Source organism: Aquila chrysaetos, chromosome 1 (assembly GCF_900496995.4).
Source record: "Aquila chrysaetos chrysaetos chromosome 1, bAquChr1.4, whole genome shotgun sequence".
Classification (NCBI taxonomy): Eukaryota; Metazoa; Chordata; class Aves; order Accipitriformes; family Accipitridae; genus Aquila; species Aquila chrysaetos.
Genome location: NC_044004.1, coordinates 78,929,012 through 78,954,559, shown reverse-complemented (window position 1 = coordinate 78,954,559; position 25,548 = coordinate 78,929,012). Strand labels below are relative to the sequence as shown.

The window sequence follows — 25,548 nt, the reverse complement described above, 5'->3', positions numbered from 1 at the left end:
CATAGCATATCAGCACTGGACCTATAGGCATTATCCAAGATGGTGTAATATTTGCAGTAGGTCTGTCACTCAAATCAGTTTAGTTGTGCTATCTTGATTAGGACCCGAGTCTCCAGTGCTGCTGCAAGGCCTGTACGTGAAATGAAATACGAATTATGACCAGAACATCTGTCAGACAGATGCTATCTCAGCACCGCCGTGCGTTTCACCAAACTGAACTTTCATGACTCCAACATTGAGACAGATGGACAAAAGCGTCATGGAAAAATGTTGTACTTTTTCCTTGCAGTGATCATAAACACATCTAAGAACAGAATATACCAAGCATTTGTATTATGGTGTTTGAAACTGTGTATTGTATTTCCCAAAGATAACGCAACAGTTAATTTTCTGCTTTAGTTATAATACTTTTCCTCAGCATCAGTTGCTACTAAATAAGTCCCTACCATTTTTCAAGGGCGTAACTTGCAACAAGACAGCAATAACAATTACATATTGTTTTCAAATAAGATGCCATTTTCCTTTCTGGCAGGCAGCAATGGGGTTTTAATGTGTAACATTTGTTTAATAAAACTCACAGATGCTTCCTTGACAATTGCAAAGGAAGAAAAGAGAGGAAAACAAACCCAAAGAAAAGGCAGAAAATATAAAGAGCAAATGAAAGATTCAGCTTCCATCACAACTATTCATCTTGTGTCCCAGGCTGATTATGCACATTTTGGCTGGATCAGACATCTCTGGTGAACCTGTGCATAGCAGGGAGGTGCTGTGATTTGAGTCCCTGCTTTGCTGAAGCGTCGCCTCAATTGCCCACAAACGAAGAAATACTGTGTGCTACCAGGAGGCCCCAACTTCACGAAACTCACAGCATTTTGGCATTTGTATTCTCATGAGGCAATTTGGCTGAGCAGGACAGATTTTTCTGCTGATTACACATGGCTCCTGTATCTCCAAGGTCTGCCTACACTTTTTCATTAATAGAGTGTGTGAATCGCAGCAGACAACATTTCTTCTTTTGGAGCAAGAGATAACATCTATAACCTTTTGCTGATTGACTGTTTTTGTGATAAACTGAAAAAAGTATCATTCTGATCTTAAAACCAAAACAAACAAAAGGAAAGCCCACTTCTTTGCAATGAAACCCCTTTAATATCACGGTAAGGGATACACCAGAGAGAGGACACACAGATACACTGCAGAAAGCAGGACCACCTTCCAGTGGAGAGTCCGGAGCCCTTTTAAATACGAGAGGCCAATCTCTATTATTATCTCTACGACTATAAAAGGATGTCGGGCTGAGAGAGGAACCTTCCTCAGGTCACCCAGCCAGCTGCAGGGTTCTAGGGAGATCTTGGGTCTCCCACCTTGTGTAGCCTCCCAGCTTCTGGCTAATCAAACACCCACTCTGAATCACGATGGGAAATAATGGAAGAGAGTTACCATGCAAGTGGGGCCAGTCAAGCAAAAGCAAAAATCATAGGGGATAAGATTTCCAAAATATAAAAATAACAAACATAAATATAGAAGACACATATAAATGGCACCAATCTCATTCTGGTAGATGAAGTGCACTGTGAAGTGGCAGTAGTCTAACCTGGACGAATGGAAAAGCCAACGTCTACAGAAGCGCCAGGACAGGAGCTATGGCAATTGCTTTTTCCATGTCTTATTTTTAGAGCCCTCCAGCATATCAGGTGAAGTGGCAATAGGCACTTTTTTTCCTGAACAGACCCAAACCGTGAGACTTTGAAAAGAGTTCGTCGGTGCTGCCTCATGGCTGGTACCAGGGAGCAAGAGACAGGCGACAGCAAGTGCCTTGGTCTAAGTGGTTGAACAAAATCCAGGGTGTCCATGTATTCTGCGTTACAAAGAAAAACTGGTATTGTCACCGTGTATCTTTGAAGCAATCCTTTCGCTTACCTACAAAGGTCCTGTTCCCCAGGCCCAGGAGTCAAGCCGCAGGAGATGGTTTCGTTTGCACAGGTGTAGGTCAGGTTCAGCCAGGACTCAGCCCACCAGCCCTCTCCCCCTCAGCTTCCCACACTTGCTCCACCTCCAGTCTGTTTGTACTATTTCCTCACTCTCAGCTTCTCTGCTCTTGTTTCTTCTTTCATGCAGACACAAAAATCTCCGGAGAACAGCTAAATGGGTCATGACTAGTAGATCTCCGCACCTTTGTTTTGGATGGTAAAATCTCTGTACATGGAGTCAGGTATCTGAGTGTTCTACAAAGCCGGTTCAGTGAATTTTCCCTCATCTGATCCCAGTGCCTTTAATCTGAATGACCATCTATGCAATCCAGTATTCACTAATCACAGCAGGTCCAAGAAATACTGCAGCAAAAATAGGTTCCTAAATTTAGGCACTCTACAAAAATTTGCAAGTTCAATTTGTATTATAATGTGATACCAGCACATTATAATTTTTAATTAAAAATTCTAGCCCTTCGTAACATCTGCAGCTCTTTCACGTGGCTGTCATCCAGAAACAAGGCAAGGCAAGCTGATCTCCATAGAGAATGGGACATTGTATCCTGACCTTGGTACACAGACAGGGTCTTTTTTCAGTCATCGCATAAACATTTCACCAGCACGAAAAGTAATCGGCAGGCATCGTTTTGTAATGGATGGCAGACTGGAAAGGGAGCAGTTCCCAACTGACAGAGCAGCCATACTTCCTCAGATCAGCCTATAACTTGCGATAATATTGTGCTCAAAAATTCCTCTAGAAAAGGGATTCCCCAGACAGCTACAGATCAGGAGATCCTTCCTCATTACCCACCAGAAACTATGAACAAAATCCCTGGGAAAAAAGCAAAATACAACACAACAAAGAAATGCATCTAGTTCTTATTCTATAGTGAGTCCAGTTGTATTTTTCTCTTCCTCCAGCAAGTGAGAGAAATGCTTTTGTTTTGTGTCTTGTTTCTTACCTGTACGTATTAGAGTTGAATACTAGGGAAAATTGTAAAAGCAAAAGGAGAATTCTTTTTTTTAAAGCAGAAATATCCAGTAATAACCATGTTCTAACGCATAGCAATGTTGTGAAAAATCATGTGCTTGTAAGTCTGAAGAATTTTGAAGGGATTATGTGCTGAGGATGGGACAGAAAAATATCAGCCAGAGTCACTGGTGTCCTCTGATGGCTTGCTGTTCAATTAGCCTGTAAAATTCCCATTATTTTAAATGGCAGCAGGATTTCAAGCTATGCAGATCATACCTACCTGAGAAACATGCATAGATTTTAATACAGGACAAGTATATGTTTAATGTGCCTCCCTACATACAATGCACTTGCTATGTTGCAAATGTTTGACTAAAAGCTGGTGGCACTTCTGTAGCCATGTACAGTCCCTGCTCTGTTATAGCCAGTCCACACTGCCTCCTTGGGCATTTCTTTCCTGAGGCTTTGCCTGATGCTGTTTTAATTCTTCACGCCATGGGACTCCATCACTCACTTTCCTTGGGAGATTGTTCCACAGTTTAGTAGATACTACTATGGCTTTTTTTACCCTTGACAATCATCCTAAATTTTACTTTGCTTAACTTAATTCTGTTGTCTATGGTTTTTTTTCTCCATGGGTATTAAGGTGTTCCTTTTTTATTCCAGATAAAGTCAAACTATTAGCAACTAGAAATTTATATTATTTCTTAGTTGGAGAGACCTAACCTTGAGCAGGTATAGGTAATTATGGATTGTACTTAGGGGTCCGCTAAAACTTTCTGCTTGATTAACTATCCCTGCAGGGATGATAATTGCTGTTACACATGAAAGTATCAAGCGCAGAGCGGAGGCATGGTCCCTCCAGCAGCACACAGGGCAGCACTGACAGGCTCTGAAAACAGCTCTGTGCAGTCCCCCAGGCTAGGAGAGAAGAGGAAACCGTGTCCCGGCTCTTTAAAACACTGGAGACCAAAACATACCCATGAAATACACTGCTGGAGGGACCATGGTTAGATGATCTTCTCCCCAGTCTATTGTTCCCCACTATAGAAGTAGGGAAATGTGACTACTGGAAATTAAATTCATAAGAAGAGGAAGGCATGGGTTATATTCTGATTTCACATTGGCTTAAATCAGGAACTGCTCTAATAATCCTGTGGAATTGAACGTGTCTGAGCGCCAGCTGAAGTAAAAGGCAGCTCAGGCTGAGGTGATATGTGCTGCCAGGTTTGGTTTTACTTATTTAATTTTTTTTCCAGCAGTGATGCTTAAATATCAATCACAACAGGTACTAACAGAAGACTCGAGGAGCCTTTCCCAGCTGTTTTGGGCTGCAAGCCCCAAAGCTTGCCTCTCATAATTCAGTTTTAGCTTTAGGCACTTTAAAGTTAATAGACTCATTTGAGCAAAGGGCTTATTTGAAATCCACATTGGAAAAAAGAGAGCATAAGTGTGCTAGCGCCAAGCTATAAACACATTTATACAGTGCAGTAAATCAATACCGCTGCCTTTCCTTGGAGAGACCGGGCCAATTAAGCCGAATGTACAGGACATGATGATGGAACCTGTTCAGCTTATTACGGGACCGGTAGCAAAGACTGCAACCATACTACCCTGCTGAGCCTCATTTTGACATTCCCCAGCCTGGCCAAATTTTAGACCATTTGCTTTCAGCTTGGCATGCATTGAGTACCGGAAGAGAACAGAGATTTGGGGGGGAATTATTTGGAAAAAACGCTGGGAGTCAAAGAACGCATTCAAGGAAGGTGATAATTTATTGTTTCACTGTCCGAAGAAGGTTGTGAAGTTTTTTTATTAGAAAAGTCATTCAAATACAGGCTGGGCTACAAACACTGTAGCTTTTTCCTGTAGTCACCTGCTTAAATTTAAGCCTGTGAGTAGTCATGTCTATTGAAATGTTTGTGGGTTGGCTATCTTCCTCTGGACTGGGGTTAAAGTTATTAACTTTATGAACCCAAATTGATCTTGATGAACATGCAGCGCATGGAAGGTAGGGAGAAAGGCAGTGAGAAAAATGTACAATGAAAACAGAAAGGCATTACAAGCATTGCATGGGTGCAGCATGAGGACGAGCAAATGGGAAGAGGCAGGAAAGGTGATCCCTATGTACATCTTCCACTAGTACAAGGTCTACAAATGTACTTGGACTCTCTAACACAATAATGATGCTACACTCGCTCTCATAAATTCCTACATAAGTAGAGGTCGTATAATATGACCACTGACTTTTTGCAAACAAGAAAATGTTCAGGTTTTTGTTATCGGAGCATTTCATTCAACTGCCTCAGTTACAGGGCTTCCCCCCCCCCCCCCCCCCCTTTTGCCCTTTTTAAGTGTTATGCAAAATATAAAACAAGGTTATGGAAAAAGGATGTGACGTTATGGAGAGCTGGTCAGCTTTTGGTGCATTAAGTCCCTGAAAATTATTTATATTTTGTGTTTATGTAAAACCTGTCATTGACTATTAAACGTAAAGTTACCATTGCCTGAATAGGTGCTCAAATCATAGAAAGCTTAGTGTAGTTGGAAGCTGACAGCTGGCAAAGCTGTCTTATAAAAACTCTCTAAAATGCATTAGAATGTGCACAAAAAGTAATTTTTTAAATGACAGAAGAGAGGATGAAGAAAAGCTCTGTCCCCCATTTAAAAGGGGAGAATTCAGACGTTGAGAGAACTAAAAAGGGGGATTTGAAACGTTCTTTTAAAGGTTTTCCTTTTCAGATCCAAAAAATTCAAGCACACTTGTTGCCGCCCTAGGCCCTAAGGCAAGATGGTCCTGCATATATGTTACCTGTGTTGCCGCGACTGAATTAAGCGCTCAAGCTCTCTGTCCAAGATTCCGTTTATTTCACAAAAGGATCAAACTTATATATGTTTCAACAAAGATCTAGAAAGTACTAACGGCACACAGCCAATACTACTAACACAGGAGCGCATATCTGGCTCAGCTGGGATGTTTGCCAGTCCTCAGAACAGTTAAAGATAAAAACTTTCCATAGACATACTCGTGACTGTCTTCAGCCACATCTTCCCAGGCCTACACAAGGCCATCCTCCACCCTGACCTTGTGAAACTAGTTCTTCAAGGGCTTGGCAAACATGCAGCACAACAAATTCTAACGGTCACTCTTGAAAACAAATGCCAGGTGTTCTGAGCTGCTCCCACATGTGTGACTGCCAATACCTATTTAAAGCAGGAGGAAGAGATTTCCAAATAAAGTTAAGTGCCAAAAGGCAACCGCCAGGTCACCAGCAGTGCCTGCCCAGGTCCTAATCCATGGCACTAATTATCTATCTGCCTGTTCAGGTGCCTGACCAGATTCTCCATCCTACAGCTGGGCATAGGAAAAGGCTGCCTTTCCTCTTCGCTTTCCTCTTCACACACATCTTACTCTGTGGGTAGGTTTTTTAGCATTATTTTAACTTTGTACTAGCTATTTTTCTGTTTGTGCCTTCACTCATCTTATTACTTGTTTCGCTGCTCATTTACTCACTGGGACAAAAATTGATTGAGACAGGCAATAAAGTGTACGTCTGTGAGTAGAAACCAAACTCATTCACCTCACAAGGTGAATCATAAAACAGAGATATATTTACCCTTAAATCTTGGCTTTTGGAAAGCAAGGAAGGAAACACATAAGCACAAAGCGCATAACATAAAACTGAAAATACACAAATATCTCGTACTAGTAGGGCAATACACTCACCATGCCGTCCCTGGTGGGGAACAGTCCATACCCCTAAAGATGCATTCATGAACAGCTTGTTACTTGGCAGTCCTTTGCAGAGGAAGTGCTGTCACCTGAAGAAATAGAGGAGGTATCTTGGCATGGGCCACGGAAACTTTTCTTTCCACAAAGGCTAACTGGTATCAGTATCATCTAGGGGGAAAAAAAAAGCACACAGGCTTAGAGGCAGGAAGAGCAGTGGCCTCTGATTGCAACTTACCTCTCGGAGAACCCTGGCCGTATGCTGCTGCCTACATTAATCCATTTACTTCACTGGTGAGGCAAGAGTGTATTTTCCCTCCTTCATGGCTTCTGTACAGCATGAATTAATGAGCTGGCTATACTTAAGTAAAATATATCCCAGCTCCCATCGTCTCTCCACCGAAACTGTCATTATCTGCAGAGCAAAAAGAGCATAGAGTGAAAGATAAAAACCTCATGTGTGAGCTGTTGGTAACTAGAAAGTGATTCTCTCTGGCTGCCTCTGTGGGTTATGTCACCCTAGCTATTCCCCTCAATGTGGCACTTACTGTGCAATACATTACCTTTCACAGCTAGTCCTCATAGTTTCTTAATATATTGACTGCTTCTTCCAGTACATTAGTCCCATTTGCTTTTAATAGCTAGGATCTCTAACCAACTGCATTTGTCCTCTATCATTTTGAAGAAATTTTGAAAGGCAACTCAGAAACTCCTCTATCTGTCTTTTTCCAAGTGTGCTTCATATTACAGCGTCCATTATATTGCGTTTGCATCGTCCTCATATCTACAAGGTATGAGAGATTTCATTCATTGCAAGTCCTTTATAATAGTCTAACGTCTTGAATGGATTGGCAATACATTTCATTATTAATAAGTCTGCATTTCAAAGCTGCCAAAGGCTTCACACAAATACCAGTCTGGTGTGGCTCCCAATTTGCTTTTTCAGACTCACATTCAGGCTTTGCAGAATACCAACTGCACACATACAATAAATAACTTCACGATTACAGGTTTTGTTCTTTCATTCCCCCACCAGTTTTTTTCCCTTTTTGTTCCCTTGATGTCAACCTCCAACCCAGAGGCGAATGATTACTTTGATCAGTACATGCTAACATTATAAAAGGTGTCCCGTTTGCCTGAGGTGAGGTATATTCAGTCAGTGCATCAGTCAGTCCAATGCTCTCCTTTACTGACATCAGACTACATTCAGCGTAACTATAACCCAAGTTTAGCATCATTACTCCTGATTCTCAGCACAGCAAATGAGACCAAAATCTGCTCCAGTGGGTACACACTCAGAATAAGATACACAGTTGATTATTATCTGCATATGAAACAGCTTAGATTGCCATAGCTTCCTTATTTTCTCCTCCTGTACTATCGAAGAATGGCATTGGTAGATGATACAAAAGCCTCAGTGGGGTTGTCAGGTGTAAAACGTCTCAAATAACCCTGCAAAACTTTAAACAGTTGACTTATTTGTGGCACATGATGTGGCATGATATGGAAATTAAATATTGGGGTTGCATTTCACCATCAAGTCCACAAGGGGTTAATAAAGAAGTCAGCTTGCTGTTTGTTCTTCTGCGATATAAACTTATAAAAGTACATTAGTGCCTCATCAATTTGCAGTTTATCTCTAAATGTTGCCCAGTGGAGTTCCCAATAGCATTGTGGGGAGGAGTGAAATGGCCACGGGGATTTCGGAACAAATCCTTTGCAGAGAAGATAATAATTTATAATATGTACATTTATTTACTTCCACCATAATTGCTACATCTGCTTTATTGACGCTAATTAATTAAGCCTCATTTAATTAATTGTGTTCTCTGAGGAAGGTGGTGTTGACATTTTGCAGCTGGTACTTGAGAGGGGAGCTGTGGAAGGCAAAGTTCTTGACAGCGACCCTGGTTTGAAATCCTCCAGCTCCCCATACCCCTGCCAGTGCCTGTGGACTACGTTGGGCCGCGCAGCTAGAACATGCTAGATCTGAGCCTTCAGCCTTCCTGAAACTGCCAAAAAAACTTCAAAAGGAGAAATAACAATCAAAAATCTGAGCTGAATCTAAATAAACCCCAAACCCAGAAACAGGTGTGTAGATAGCATACCTTGAGTTTCCTTTTAGTGCTCTAAGTGAGACTTCCTCCTCTATTTATTTACTCATTTAGAGTTATTTAAACTTTCTTGGGCCAAACTCGGATGTGATAGGACAGATCTGTTGTTCTGGATTAACTTAATAAGAGCCCCACATGTCTGACTTGCACATCATTCCTGTGTGTGGCTGCACGTCTTGTTTTACACAGATGGGCAATCATGCATACAAATGCTCCTATAATTTATCCCAGAGTAGCTGAACTATTTATACAGGCAACTTTCCATCTCTTTCTAACACTCCACATCCTACAGAGGTGTTTTCTCTTGTTCCCAAAATATTATTCTTCATTAATTAAATTTTGGTAAAACAGCTATACCTTTGAGAGCTGGAGATTCTTAATCTCCTAACAGGCTCTTTGTGGTTAGGGAGAAAAAAGTCTAATATTTTCCACAGTGCTATGTTGCCTACTAATTTCATGTCAAAATGGCGTATGTTTACCATCTCTCATTGATGCTCTGACTTGAGTTTGGCAATAAAACCTTTGCCAAAAACCATTTTAGAAGCAAAACTTGCACGTTTCTCCCTGAAAGCTATTTTTAAGAACTCTTTCTTTAAAGAAAACGCTTTTTATCATTTCATAGCTTAGACGTCCTGCTCCCAGTCTAGCTTTACTGATTTCAGCACCATTACACCAGGAATGAATGTGACTCGCTCGATTGTTTTCGGTGGCATGATGTCGCATGCATTTACTATATCCTTGGCAACAGCAAGGCTGCCCTATGGCCATTTAAGAAGAAAGAAATGGAGTGAATCAGAATAAGCCATAGTCCCTGCAAAAAGGGGGAAGAAGAAAAGAAAGAAAGAAAGGAACAGCCACGGAGTGGGGTCTGGGAAGATTAGGCACTGGTTTGAAAACAACGATGCAGTGAACTGAAATCCGAAAGATTAGTTGTCTACTTTCTAGCTGCACCAATAGTCATTTCTCTGCTAATTACGTTCCCTTTTGTGGAGTGGGTGCCATTAGCAGTATCATAGCAGTAGTGCTGCTGTACCCATGACAGTCCAAGGGTATACATGAGGCAAAGCTCGCACAATGCATGTGTTTGGGGTACACGCCACGGGATCAGCCACCGGACAGATTTCAGGAATGAGTCTCAATGCCTGAGTTTATTTTGTTTTGCTTGCAAACATCTCAGCTCTCAGATTTGGCAAAAAAAAAAAAAGCACCGCATGTCACTCTCTTTAGGATTCCACATAAAAATTGTATCATTGGTTTACAGACAGCAGCATGCTAGTTTTCCCAGCTTCAAATGCTTTCCTGTTCCTGCTACTCATCCAGATGGAATGGTTCTCCAAGCAAAAGCCTAGTACAGTGAAGGCATGTGTGAGTTTGCTTCCAGCCACTTCAGTTTGCAGATATTTGTGTTACTTTTTTGCTGTTGGCCAATCTGTCCTTGACGGGCATAACTAGAGGTGTATTAGAAATGCAAAAGAACCTCTCTTCCTGTCCCCTTTCACTTTGTCTTTGCTGCAGAGCAAGTTATCAGCAAACACTTGTCAACATTTGATTGCTGTAATGCAGGCGATTACAAGAAATCTGAAATAATTGGTTTTTCTGAATGTTTTCTGTCTCAGTCTGTACCCAGGGTGCTGCTTCCACTTGAAATTGTTTTCCACTGCTGTTATCTGAAGCCCACAACTTGTAACAAAAAGGGCTGATTATGTAAAAACAAAGTGACATTGGGCTGTCAAAGCAAAATATCCTCACCACAAATCCCAGCCTGGGCCTTGAGAGGGCAGCTGGATTGCGGAGCAAGAGGAACGCCTTTGTGGAAGTGGAGTGGAAACGCGTGCTGCCTAGCGGGGCAGCCCAGCCGGTGTGCGGCTCCCCTTCAGGTCCTCATTCATGGGAATGTGTCAGCCTCTTCACATGAGTTTCTCAATTGCTTTTGTGCATTGCTTGCTTCTAGATCACAAGGGGCACAGAAGATAGGGAGCACTGGCAGAATATGTGTGGTTTTAATAGGAACAATGTGGAGCCAAGTATTTCCCTGCGAAAGACTTTTGATGTGTAATAGAAGCCATACTCCTCTGCAGTGCTGAATAAATTGTAGCCCAGGAAAAACCAAAGACTTTTGCTAAGGGTTTGAATTTTATACATTAGGTCTGTCTCATAGATCATGTTTATATATGTATGAAAAAAAAGAACATATGATTAAGTGGATTCTTTTTCTTTACATGAATGCAGGCACGCTGCCGATATCCACAAGCTTCATTCTACACCACGTCAAAGGGAGCTGTCTTCACTCCTTTGCCTTATATTCCAGTTTAGGACCAATACTTCCACTGATCATTTCAATAGAAACTATTACTCCAAAAAAATTGGCACCACATAACCAGGGGCAGGACTCAACTCACCTAAGTTTAGTCGTCTAAAAGTTGGGCATTGAGTCTAAGCTGCTTGGTTTGGTTTTCTCTATAGTGAATGGAAAATCAGATTTCTCCATAGGGCAAAAGTTTCCTCCATAGCATGGCTGTCACATGGAAAGGTCTCCAGAAGGACCTATTTTTCTGCCTCTGCCAGTGTAGGGCAAATAGTTAATCCTTGACTCCTAATCAGCTGAAGCTGGGTAAGATGCATTGCCCTTCATTATGTTCCTAAATACTGAATCACTACAGCATCTCAATCTGATGTTTTGTTGGTTAAGTTTGTCAAACTCTTCCCTCCATCTTATTATAAAATGGTATAAAATGTGTAAAACTGGTCCCTCTTGCAGGATAAAGTTTTAATTTTAATTTTGAACTCAGCAGTAACACAAAGTATAATTTCAGAAGGGCTGCTATTATTGTTAAATTAGAAAGTCAAAAGTCAGTTTTGGGTAGAAGAGTTTCGGTTTTAGTAGAGCTTATTACTAGAATGAAGACGTGGCTTTGATAAATTCGGAACACACCCAAACTACAAATCAGAGGTTTTGTTAACTTCCAAAAAACCTCCTCCTTGGCATGCAGTTGGCTGACTTCGGGTTTTTTTGTTTTTCTCTCTTTTTTTTCAGAACTCTTGGCAACTTCTGCACTAGCTGTGCTCGTTACAATCAACAGTATCTGTAGGATTACTGCCAGAAGGGGGGGAATTAAAAAAAAAATAATTTTGGACCCTTGCTTCAGAGAAGTCCAGTCATGAAAGGGAACTGGAGAGATCTTTCCCCTGGAGTAAAGCAAATGACATGAAAAAAAGCTGAGAAATGCAGTTCAAAGCCAAGATCATACCCTGGGACAAGATCAGGACTCTGGAAGGTTTCTGGGTCTTGGAAAGCTGCGTTCATAGGAAAGGTGGTAAACCCACTTTTAATATAAAGAAGAAATCTCTTAAAAATGGAGAATGAATGAGGTTAGGTAAGTATGAACAAATATTAGAAATGCATCATGGAAAATTCTAAGGAGAACAAAAAAAATCCAAAGATGATACTGCCTTGGTAGGTAAGCATTCACTGTGAAGGTGGGTTAAACATGCCTGTGTGAGTTTTGCAGAGGGGCCATGCAAAAAGCTGCTCCTGACTCCTCAGCTGCCAGTCAGCTGTTTCCAGCTGGCGGGTGATGCCTGGCTGTATGACAGCTTCCAGCTGGCCAGGGCAGAGTCACACAGGCTTGTGTATCCCATGCTCACTGGTGGTTTTGGCGCCTGGGTCGGAGTGCCTGGTGATGCACCAGGATCACTTCTGTGGGCACCCACATCATGCAGACCGCTCACGTGGCCATGGCCTTTCTTCTGCTGGACACTCTCATCTGCATCTCTTCATCAGTAAATGTCTAGGAAACAGATATGGGATGATGAAGACCGCCTGCTGTGGTTCTGTCTGGACCGCTTGATCTTACTTGCAAAGTGCTCTGAATTATGCAGCCATAAACTTAAACCTGTATCTTCTGCAGTTAAGCTATTAAGGTAAGATTTATGTATCATAATTGTAAACTAAATAAAATGGGTTATTCTCAAGTGAGAATGGAAATCATCAGTATCTCAAAACCTTTTCTGAAACAGAAATGTCTTCAAAGACCAGTAGTTCTTTCTAATTATGTAAAGAGCAAACCGCTTTCCCAAGCAAATGCCATGTTAGATTGAGGTTTATTCTCTTTCATTGCCTGTTAGTGAAAGAAGGGTACTATGACATCTGCTAGAAAAAACAAACAGAATTACGGTCTGGCACCCTTTGACTCACCAGGGCCAGGAGGAAATACGGCACGGGGGTTTATGCTGAAGAAGAAAATGAAAAGTATGTGGTACCCACAGGCAGATGCACCACGGTGAGTAAACAGCATGCTGAAGTAGGTTAGAGAGCTGCCATCCAGCTAGGTCTTAGACAGTACTCACACAAGTGTATTGTGAATACACGCCCAAGTACAATGTCAAAAAATGCTGACCGAATAGCCTGCAGGCCTGGAGATACCCATTTTTCCATGACTCCTGAGACTAAGTCTGGTTGGCAACATCTCAGAAAAAGCAGCAGCAGATCTAAAGTCTCAGCTTCTTGGTTCCTAGAGTTGTTCTTTCAATACAGTAGATAATGGAGAGATCAAGGTGGGTAGCCCTTTTTGTGAGTGTATTGTTGCTTTTCATGCCCAGCTTCCTATAAAAACGATGATCCTTTCACTGCCAACTTTCCCTAACCTCTGTGAGACATGCAGATCACTGTCATCTATGTTCCTGGCCAATATCAACCAGACTTCTATTTCTGAAAGTAAGATAAGGCAGAGTCACTCAGTGAACATACCTGACTTTCACTGCCCTAGTAACGTGTTCAGTGCAAACAGCTGGGATTATGTGCATCCTCTTCAGAGCCCTGCATTACATACAGACACATAAATTTTAAAGAGAAGCATGACATTTGCTGTGGTTTTTTCCCATTCTGTGATCCATGGTTTGACACATTTACTGAAATTATTCCTTTGTTTTAGTTGTGAGTTGTGGGATGAAATTTCTTCAGACTCTCTTCAGCAGCTTGGATGTCCCTCTCTTATTAAAACTGACAGATGCTCCTATCTCCTGCTTTGCTCTGCAAGTTTCAGCTATAAATTACGAATGTGGTAGGTGTCCTATAACAGGGAGAGAGGATACATAGTGCAGTAAAACTGTTCCCCTTTATTTCAACCTCCTTGTCACTGCCTTTCTTTTCTATTAAGAAAAATCACGATCATTTTCCCTGCTCAACACTAGTTCTTTTCAAAAGCAATTTGCTGTTTGTGATACGATGTAACCGCTGCCCATGTAACCCTCAGCTCTGTTCCTCTCTGGAGAGGGTCCATGCAGCACTTCCCACAATGGAACCCACATCGGATGCTGCTGGTGGAGATGGCGGAGGATGGTACAAATAAGGACTGGTGGGACTTGGGGTCCTGCTCCTCTCCATGTCCCTGTGGCCAAGGGAGAGCGAGCGCCCTTGTGTGAGCTCCCTGTCCTGCAGCAAGGCTTAACCACCGCTGACTGCTGAATAAACCTTTACAGTATTGCCAGTCTGTCCCGTGGTCAGCAGACCATGGGACCTATCAAGTGTAGGGTGAATGAATTATTTTTCTGATACAAAGCCCTTATCACTGAAGTATATCTTAGCTGTTACAACTTATGCTTATGACTGTAATTCCAAATTATTGCACAAGGAGAGTGTTTTAACGTCATTGTCATAAAAATTTCTGACTTTCCTAAACCTTGTAGGTTCCTTTTTAACGTTTTCCCTATTCAAAAAAGTCAGCAAAAGAAAAAACAAATAAGCGGTTAAGGATTTGACTGGGAACCAGGCAGAAGTTCAGGCAAAACATCTCCCTGGTTATATCACACTGCTGCCAAAGCTGAAGACCCGTGTCTGGGATGAGGTGCAATGGAGGAGCAGTGTGTGTCTAACAGCGCCTCGGGAGCTGGGAAATGTCCAGGGCATCGAGATGGCCACAGAGGCCTGAAGTACCATGGAGGAAATACTTTCCTCATGCTTCTGTTTTACCGCTGGAGATATCACTGGAATTCCTTGGTAGCACCTCATATTGAGCAGACCTCAAATTTGCACTGACATACTGTAAACATCTGTCCATGTCCCAAAGCACCTACTCACAAGCTAGCAGGAGAGAGATCTTCTTTCCCTTGAGGAATTTCCAACACATTTATTGTTGGCCAAGCTGAAAGAAACAGGAGAGCTCAGACTACAATTTTGACTAGCATGTATCAACCCAAACTTTCCCTAAGCACATATTTGGTGTTTAACTGTGAAATGAGCTGAGCTGCTGATATTCTTTTAAATGTAGACCTAAAAAAATGTGAAATCCATGAAGCCAGGGCAAATGCTGCTGTTTACTTTAGTATGTCAGCTTGGATCAGCACCAGTGATAATACCAATAGCTCCTTTGTTGTAAATGAGAGGAGTTTTTTCTTCACATTCTGAATTTAATTTCTTTTTGCAGAATTGAGGACACCAGGACTAGCCAGTTGGTAAGCAGCAATCAACTACAGGTAGGTTCTACTACAGGCTATGATTACTTAATCTTTTTGGCATCTTGTATCTAAGGAGAGGAGAGCACCAAAATTCATGAAAAAACCAGCCTTTAACCTCACCATGTTGCAGAACAGGAGAAAGTCTGTGGAGGTCACTGGAGTTACAGTGACTTGACACCAGTTTGAGTGCAGGCAAAATGTGATGCATCATGTTTAAATCCTTGAAATTAGACAGTAACTTCAGGACTCCATTTAACAGGAGGCCAGCTACTGTTGTCCTTTCTTCTTGCCAGCAGAACATTTATTTTGCTTATAGCCCATCTGGAGACTGCAAGATGAGCTAAGAGGTCCTAGGGAAAATGATGGGATAACTTTACTGTCTGTCCCATCAACCTTTGTCTTTACAGGCAGCCCGCAGGGCACTTGTATTCCCACTGTGCTTGCACAAAATATTTAGGTATGAACGGAGAGAATTAACCAAAAATCCCCCTAACAAACAAATGGCAAGCTATTCAAATTGATCTCAGTAAATAGGTTTAAAAAAAAGCATTTTCTAGTTAAATGGCACAGGATCATAGGTTTGGCAGCTCCCTGAGTCAGTGACTCAGGACCTCTGTGAATCTAATCAATTGTGAGGGATTTTAAAAAATCCTCACAGGTGTAGCTGCAGCTTTTGGTCTTCAAATACATGCAGAAATCAAGCCTTTTGTCCCAGGTTCATCCTGCCTCACCATGGCACTGGGCTAAGCCCCCCAGGGTAAGCACCTACTACCCCCAGACCCCACCTGTACTCAGTGCAAGCAGGCAGTGCCAGGAAGCAGCTCAGCACAGCTAAGCTGGGTCTTCCCAGACACTTCTCTCACTGACAGCTCAAAGGAGTCCTAACCTGGGTGCTTTGGTTAAACATGTGAAGTTAGATAGGATGCTTGCAGGGATTGGGAAGTGCAGGGTGTAGCGGAGTGCAGTGGGTTCAATCCTGAGCTAGTGGAGCTGCTAAGCCCAAGATGGTGAAGAGCAACACAGGGCGGTGTCATTCAGGTGGTACCTGTGTAGGCGCTCCACTGCCATTTCCAAGTTTCGCACAGAGAGAAGCAGATCAGACTTCTCTTCACCTCCAGTACAGCTGAGTCAGCCTCCTGTTGGATAAAAAATACACATGAGATTTTGCTTCTTGCAAACAGCTTCTTGCTAGTAGGAAACTATTTGTGACGTCTCTGGCGCTAGAGGAGTGCCAGGCACGATTAATATTGTTTAACAAAGCATTTGGCTTGCCTCTGATGAACAAGAAAGGTCAGAGGCTAGGGACCTGTGTTGAAAGCTAATTGCTGAAGTTATTTGTCTGGCTTGTGTTAGATGCTTGGATCCTGCTATACAAGTTAGAAGTGCAGAGTGCATTAAGTGCAATATTTTAATTTAAATGCTTATAGTACAAGAGAAACAATTCACTGATCATCTCATTAGAGGCTCAGCTATTTACATCAGGACAGCTTTTCCTCTTTGATCTCATAAGAAAAATGAATGGAAGTTTAGGACATGTTTATTTGCTTTTGTAAAGGCTTGGATCCAAGCAAAACACACTTATATCTGGGAAATAACAATGAGAGGTTGTAAATGTATTAAATACCTTTGGCCAGTGCTAGATACCAAAACAGAGATTTCCAAGGTTAAAGAATTCAAGAATGCTGACTCCTGGTTTCCATTTGACTCCCATTACAAACCTCATTTCTATGCTACTAAATGAAACAATATACTTCTCCCTGTGGACACATGAATGAGTTATATCGTCATTGTTTGGTTTTATTTTTTTCCCCTTGTAGTCTTCAAAAAACTGCAAGCACTGTAGCCTGAAAATTTCACAAGTAGAGAAATCTCTGCTCCCATCTATTGGTGAGCAAGAGAGGAATGCCCATAAGACTAGTTAATCTGTTTAGCTGTTTTACCCGGATCACTGGATGGACCAGTGATAATCCAGAGAGGTAGGGGCTCTCTAATACCACCTGTTCGTTAATAAAAAATACGGCCCTTTGTCTTTCACCCCTTGTTCTTGCAGTGGCACTTTGGGGAGACATCATAGTTACATTTCAATGACCACAAAGCCCTACCAGTCTTCTCAGCATCCTGTAGTGGGACCACTTCTCTGTAAGAGCTCTTGCAAAGGATTTAATAAGTAGACATGATGGAGAGACAGATACATGATGGAGCTGAAGAAAGGAAAGCTTTTTTCACGCAAACCATGGTAACAGCAGCAAAAGTGAGATGTCCTGGGGGTTGGACTAGATGGTCTTTAAAGATCCCTTCCAACCCAAACCATTCTGTGATCTTTACTGAAAACTCTTTTACTCAGCCATGAAATAAAAAGAAACCTTCAGATTGTTTTTTAGGAAGGAGATTCAGAAAATGACAGAATGCCAATTTGCAGGGGGCTGGAAACAGGCCTGCCCAGGGAGTCAGACCTCTAGAGCTACGGTGTCCAAACAGTGCTAAACTAGAGCGAAATTTAGCAGCTAGGGAAGAAGAAACGATGCTCAGAAAGAATGTGCGCCTACAGGAAATTCACAGCATCAGCTGGCGACCAAGTCAATGGACCATTGCCAAAGGTACTGAATGAAGTAGATGGTTTTATTTATTGTGCATTGTCTTCCCAAAGTTAATGGTATCTTTGCCTTGCCATTAGCAAAGGCCTCTTTGTTTCAAAGTTTCATACTCGCAAGTGGTGAACTATTGCCTGAAGGTGCTTGGAAAACATTGTGGGTGGGAAGGGACAAAATGCTGTACACTGACTTTGAAGAGAGGTCACTTTTTGAACATGGTCTTGTGCTAGCAGGACCTCTAGCTGGGTTCTGGGTATCCAGTTATTAGACGTGGTGGCAAGATCCCAACTAGGTGGAGGAGAAAGTAGTCAAAAGAAAGTAAATGACTGGATTCATATGGAAGGGCTGAATTTCTGAGCTCATCAGCTTCTTCACTTGAACTTTCTCAGCATCCGAATCTTAAATGAAGTCCCACTGCCATTGTTAGGAGCAACATTCAGTTCTTGCCATGCTCTCATCGGTGGTCATTGCTATTCTGAGATCATTAGGAAGAGGTACAAGCATGGTAAGGAATGTCAAAGAGGGTTGGAGGGAAAAGATGCTGCTGAATAAATCCATACTGGGGTGAATACAGTGCTGAGACAGAATATCATTCAGCAGAATGGTTTATCGCTAAAAACTGGCATGTTGCAGTTGAACTGAGATTTTCTAAAGAAAACTGCATCCACAGACAGCTGACTGATGAGTTCACATTATAAAAGACTGTTCAGGAGTTCATCCACTGAAAGGCCATTTACGGGCTTTACTTTCTCACGGTCCCACTCTGGAAAGAGTTACTCCGCTTGTAAGAGTTACACAGCCCATGCATATCCTCCCATTGTTTCAAGTTAAGGGAACATCAGCTGTTTTTTCTATTGTGAACAAGGGCCACGATGGAGGGCTAATTGGTTCTGTTCAGTTAAATGTCTGTTTTATGAGGCCAGGCTATTGCATGCACCGATGCTGGACAATGGGACAGCAGTCTGAATCTGTGATCTCCGTTAGACAATGGGCATTTAGGCCACTTCTGAAGGATTTGGCAAGAAAACTCCTTGTTTCTTTTTCCACACAATAAAAAACCCCAAAAGATAATTAGGTAATTCATAGTGGATAATGATTATCCATGGTTTGGAAGGAATTTCTTTTTGAGAAAAACTCCGCTGCATCTGTAGTACAAACTGATTTTACTGGAAACTTGCTATCAGCCAGAGAAAGCAAGCTTCCCAGAGAAACTTTTTAAGGTGTGAAGTATTTCTTAATTTGTTAATGCTAGATACACGCAAGGATACATAAAGGTTATTCCTAGCAAGCCACATTACATTCTTGCTAAAGAAAATTTGTACATCTCTACCACTTGATGAGATCATGGTGTCCAGGTACAGAAACATGTATTTCCAAAAGAATTAATTTCTTCGGGGATTTTTTTGAGGCCAGTGATCATATGCCAGGTCTACGAGCCTGCTAGAATCATGCTTTATTACCTCTGTGGCAAAAAAATGAATCCTACATAAATTTTAAAAGTCTAGTTGATGCTGTAGCACCAGGGTATGGGGTTTATTCCAGCCTCTCTTCCTTTCTTGGAGACTCAGGTGGCTGAACACCACAGGCAGCATTTTGGGAATGTTGAGGGGCAGAGGTCAAATAGCACGTGCAGCTGATTTCTTAATCCTGACCTTTCTATTTTAATGATGAAAATTAAAGTAGCCCCATGGATGTTCTAGTCCATACAAGATCCTTATTCAGAGCAATGCTACCCACAGGAACAGGGGAGGCAGGAAGATGGCTTGGGCCACCTGTGAATACCTGCCTCTGAGGTTGATGATTCAGAGGATTAGAGAGTCCTGCAAGGAAGAAAGTAGTTTTTCAGGACAGCAAAAAACTAGGGTATTTCCCAATATGCTGCCATAAGACAATCATGATACCGGGTAACAGAAATTTCCTTTGGCTTGGGAGGGAGGGGATCTGCAATTTACAAAGCTGTGTGTTCACATGCGAAGGCAATGCATTTGTCTTTCTGCAAATTTAGGTCACTGGAAGAATATAGGATTCTTTTAGTTTTGCAGGGGTACAGTTTAAAAAGCTTATAAGGACATAAAAAAAAAAGGAAGGGGTCAGAGGATTATTTTATTTAGCACATTTCAGAGAGGCCCCTTTACAGGAAGGAATTCATTGGAATATGGCTCATTATGCAAGGTAAATACAGCATTTCCCTAATATTGCTGCTTTTTTCCTTCTGGGCCATATGCAAACCTGCTTATTTATTCACCAGAAACATCATGACACAAGTCACAAAACCTATCATGTAGCTTCCCCTCTTCAGCTCGCAGCTGTCTGAATATATCCATTGACAAAAATACTGGCTTTACACTGTTTTTTTTTCAATTTCTTTTATCATACTGTTCACCAGCATTCAAGTTGCTGCCAGGTTTTTGGTTAATTCAGAAATGTAACAAATTTGAAGCATTGATATTTACTTAAAAAATTAGGCGTTGTTTCCATTAGCTTATACCATTGCTCTGTAAATCTTAGCAATCCTGGTTATGCCAAAGAACTTAAAACCATGAAGCTCTGCTTATACTAACTTGAAATCCAAGTTACCCCTGGGTTAGAGGCAGTTTTTGTCTTGTGCAAAGGGAGGGTGCCATGAGGGACTATAACAAATGCAGTCTCACTTCACCCTTTTTTGAAAATTCAGTGAGCTCAGTCTTAAAAGGAGTTAATGCTCAACTCTTGTTACTCTGTGGCAGTTCAGGATCTCATCGCTTATAACCATCATGATTTCCAGCTTAAATGTACTTATAGCCAATTTAGCCTTGCTTGTTCCTAATACCAAGGTTGTTCTTAGATTGCTTAGGTAGCTTTTCTCCCTTGATACTCATCTGCAAAACATACTTAATGACACTGACTGTATCTCCTCTTAATTTTGTCAGGCTGTGGAAGCCATGATCTCCACTTTTCTCTTGTATGACAGATTTCCCATTCCTCCCATCATCCTATCACCCTTTCCAGCATCAGTTTGAGCTCATCTTTCTTAACCATGGGTGGTCAAATTTTTACGCAGCCTTCCTTGTGCAGAACACTCTTCTCAGGGCCTCGTACAACGGTGCTAACGCTTCCCCATCACTACCTGAAATACCCTTCCTGATGCATCCAAGTGCCGCTTTTATATTGTGTACTGTTACTACATTTATATGGTTTCCTGGTGCTGGGAGCTCGTATTCTTCACGTGGCCAAGTAGGACACACAGACCTTTTTCTAACCCTAGCTGTAATACATTGTGTCAATGAAACAAATCACAAAAATCCTACACGGCAAAAACTGCCTACCAAAAACCACTTATAAAGTAGGCTGCCAAAGATTTGTTGAAAAAAACCTATCTACTGAAACTGGAATTACATCCGGATGTAGTGAACGTGCATGAAGTGAATCACTTAATCAGCTCTGTTTAAGAGGCAAAAAGTGAATGTTTGTTAGATATTATTGTGACTTGCAAACAAAAAAGTATTTTTATTACTGCTTATTGCTTGCATTGCATTAGTGCCAGGCAGCCTCCCACCAAAAGGAAACTTCTATTGTACTGGGTCTCAAACAAACATAAATTAAAGCAAAACAAAGAAAATATTCCTCAGCAAAGTACTTCCTACTCTGAGTTGAAAAAAAATAAACGTCAAGGGAAGGTGGGTTTTTAGGTCACTAGCAGCTGACATTGGAAATAATAACTCTATCATATGGTTTCATTTTACTGTTGTTGATGAGTAGCTGTTTGAAGAAAAATTGCATAGCAACTGTTCACAAAAAACAGCACAATGTGAAACACCATTACTTTCTATGAAATCAGGACCCATCTCTTTGCAAGCTTGCATATGAGCGCAGGCATACAGTTTTGCAGGTTCACTGTAAGTTTGACTTGTCTCCCCACATCCATTTTTGAAAGACGAGAGGATGGCAGGTGACTACTCAGCAAGTCAGCTGAAAGCTGTGCATCCACACAGCCTGCAACCAGAGCGGCTGAGTATCTTCCTTCACAGAGAATCTGGGAATGAACTGGATGCATTAAGAAAAGCTCAGGAAGTATAAAGTAGGTATTAAGAAAGTACATTTGGGACATGGCAGAAACATGGAACAAAGAGGCAGACTGTGGGAGCACTTGACTCAGTGACCACCTGTGGAAAACCATGAGAACAGTGAAGTTCCCAGCTGTTCCCTTTTGCTGTGATTGTGCTTTCTAAAACCCTTGCCCAGGTGTTGCTGGGTGGTGTGTGATGCTAGTGGGGCACTTCTCGTTGGGGGTTAGTAGGATAAGCTCTTCTCCTGGGTGGCTTGAAGCACTGAGCGACAAATGGCGCCCGAACAGGGACAGGATCCTAGGGCTTAAGACGCAGTGGGTTTGACTGCATTGGTGGCAAGCCCAGCTGAACTTCTCAAACTGCTGAAAGGAAGCAGAAGACTGCGCAGTCGAATCGCCTCTCGCTGGACGACAGGTGAGCAACTGGGAACAATGGGGAGTGAACTGTCTCAGGAAGAGAAAGCCACATATAGTGAGATGCAGCAGCTCCTGCAAAAATATCAAGCCCATATAACTGAGCATCTAAAATGGACAAAGGTGAAGTGCCCTGATCTTGATTTCGTAACTATCTTTGATCCTGAACAGTGGGTCACGATAGGAGTTAAACTCTGGGAAGCAGCAACTCGAGATGACAAAATTGCTCAGTTCCTATTAGGGGCTTGGAGAATTGTTTTTGAATGCTTAAAGAAACATGTTGGGACTGGTCCGGAACAAGAGATCTGCTGCTGCAGAAGCTCCAGGTCCTGCAGTCCCTGGAGTTTCTGCTCTGATATTGGAACCTTTGGCTCTGCCATTGGTAGGAGCAGTTGGGGGGGCAGAAAAAGGTAGTCATGAGGATGATGATCCTTTTGACTCTGGACCTATTGATTCTGAAGCTGCACCAGATTTATATCCTCCTGATCCCTGTGATATTTGGGGAAAAATTAAACAACAGGCTGCTAAGGAAGGGGACACTGGCATTTTACAAAACCTCTGAGCTTTTCTAGTCATTTATGAAGCCAATCGCCAGCCCCGATGGGAGGGTCTGCAATTTTCTATTATCAAAGAGATGTGCCAAACTGTGAAAGAAAATGGGTTAAAATCTCCATTTACTATGAAGAAGGGACATGTATGCCATGAATGTCCAAATAAAAATAAAGGTGAAAAACGAGGGCACACCAAAAGTCCAGGAGTGTGTCCCAAGTGCAGAAAGGGTCGACATTTTGCTAATCAATGTAAATCTCGTTTTAATAAGGAAGGCAGGAAGAATGGCTCGGGCTGTTATAGAAATAGATCATAATTTTAATTTGTGTGCCTTGTATGTTGCAATGTGTTTAAAAATTAATTGATAGATTAAGTAAGGCTGTGTTAATTATAAATAAAGAAGGGGGAGATGTGGGAGCACTTGACTCAGTGACCACCTGTGGAAAACCATGAGAACAGTGAAGTTCCCAGCTGTTCCCTTTTGCTGTGATTGTGCTTTCTAAAACCCTTGCCCAGGTGTTGCTGGGTGGTGTGTGATGCTAGTGGGGCACTTCTCGTTGGGGGTTAGTAGGATAAGCTCTTCTCCTGGGTGGCTTGAAGCACTGAGCGACAGCAGACAATTGTGTTTGATTTTACACTAAAACTAGTTCTAGAAGAGCAGGCATATTTTTTGAAAGGCATTGTCTCCTCCAAGATCTGTGTCTTCCTCTCGTCATAATTCTCCTCTGCAACGGCTTTAAAAAGTCAAGATGGGAGAAGAAAAACCCCTGTATTTTGAACTCGCGAAAAGCAGATTGAACTGGTTTTGAATCAGCATATGCTAGCTAAAAAAACTAACCATACCTCTGCCCAAGTTTAGTGCCTTTGGAGAAGAGCATGCCTGCACTAATTAGTACCATTGCTGAGACTGTTTCAGAGATTCCCAGGATGTATATACATCAAAAAACTCCCCACAAAACAGAAACAAGTATCAGCATTAAAAAAAATAGGTGAATAGGATTTGCCTTGTTAGATGGCAATCTAAATGCAATGCTGGAAGCAGCGTTAGGAAAATCCTCCAGCAAGAAACAGAAAATGGTGCTTGCAGCTAGTTATAATAACACGTTATTCACAGGCATCGCTGACTTACAGAGTTCACCCTTAAAACCACTATATTGGATAATAATTCAAACACTGGCTCACTCCAGATCCTGCTCTTTTAAAAAAAGAAAAGTTGGCCAAACTGCTATTGCTCAGCCCTGATGTGATAAAAGGGAGTGCTATTGACCAGTGGGAAGGTGGATCAGCAAAGGCAAACCAGTGACACTCTTTGGATTTATGCTGATATAGTTGGGTCCAGCTACATAAAAGCCACCTGAGAGAAGATGAGAGGCAGCCATCCCAGTGGTGGGATGATCTAGGCAATGCACAGGAGGCAATGCAGGCTTGGGAGCAGAGTGAAAGGGGAATAGAAGAGGACTGCAAGGAAGCAAGGACAAATCCTCACAAAAGGCCCAAAGTAGCACTAGGAAGCAATAGGAAAAGCCTCAGCTATCAGCCTCAGACACGAAACTGTGGTAGGTGAGCGGCAGAGAGTGCCAGCTGGGAATCACACTATGAAATGAAGCAAGCAGCAGCCTAGAAGGAGCCTCTTTCCTCCAGCCACACAAGAATACAGCTGAAGAACAATGAAGCTTACCAGCCCACCATGCCAGGACATTACAGGGTATGTCTAAAAGCGATGTCCCGGGTAATCTCTGGCCTCAGAGGTTCTGCAGACAGAGATACGACAGGAAGGAGAGGTGAACCAAACTTAACAGGACTTGAAGGAAGGAACTTAGACTGATGGGTGAAAATGTCTACAGGGCCATGGGGAGGCCAGCCTTTGTGTACATGGCTGGACTGCTAGCTAGTGCTCTGGTATTTCTGTAGCTTGCTCTATAAAAAGACGGAATGCAGTTACAAGCCTGGAGGCTTTTTGTGTTATTACACAATGTACAGAGTATGAAAAACATCCTAAAAAGAATGCCACAAAATCCACAGAAGATCGCCACATCTCACTTTCCATTTGGGAGAGGCAGAGACTGAAGCAAAACAGAACTTCTTAATGGACTCTGAACAGACAACATTCGTTTGCCAGCTTATAGGCTCAAGCATTACTCATCTAGTCCAAAGTAATTATGGTTAATGAGACTACAGGTAGTCTAAATTATAGATTTTCTGTGAAAACTATTTCATGCTACCCCTTTACCCCATAGCAGAATTTGAAGTATTGCCCATTTACAGACCATGTTGGCAAAATTAGTGCAATATTTAGAGACATATTTGAAAAGAAAGATTTTTTTTCCACTGTTGCAGAACAGTTTCAAAGCAGAAATGGTATTGCTTAGCAAGTGCCACATTAATCACTGGCATACTGTAATAGGTTCTTCACAGAAAGTCAATGTAATTAGGTCTGGATATTTAATCTGAAGAATGGTTGGCACAATTGGGTTACAGCTGTATGATAGCTTTGAACTCAGCTTCATTCAGTACATATAGGTGAGAGATACTGTAAAGCCACTTTTCCAAATAGAGCTGGCTTGCCTTGTGGATGACTGGCCTGGTCTCCATAAACATCAAGGCATGTAGCCTTGAAGTAGCAGCTCACATCAGTTTCACAAGGCTAGCTTCAAATTCGCTGTTGGCTGTCACAGCGTCCCCGCAACGTGGGAATCATGAACTGCACAG

The 25,548-nt window shown here is 42.0% G+C and overlaps 1 long non-coding RNA gene across 1 annotated transcript in view; it reads right to left on the bottom strand.

Moving 5' to 3' along the window:
• Window positions 1–340: 340 nt before the first annotated feature.
• The window catches only part of LOC115345712, a 46,637-nt gene continuing 21,429 nt past the window's right edge, over window positions 341–25,548 (bottom strand). The window contains exons 5-7 of the long non-coding RNA XR_003924926.1: window positions 6,912–7,088; window positions 6,671–6,765; window positions 341–1,858 (exon numbers count right to left, since the gene is read on the bottom strand). This is a non-coding gene — a long non-coding RNA (uncharacterized LOC115345712). The remainder of the gene's footprint in view (window positions 1,859–6,670; window positions 6,766–6,911; window positions 7,089–25,548) is intronic.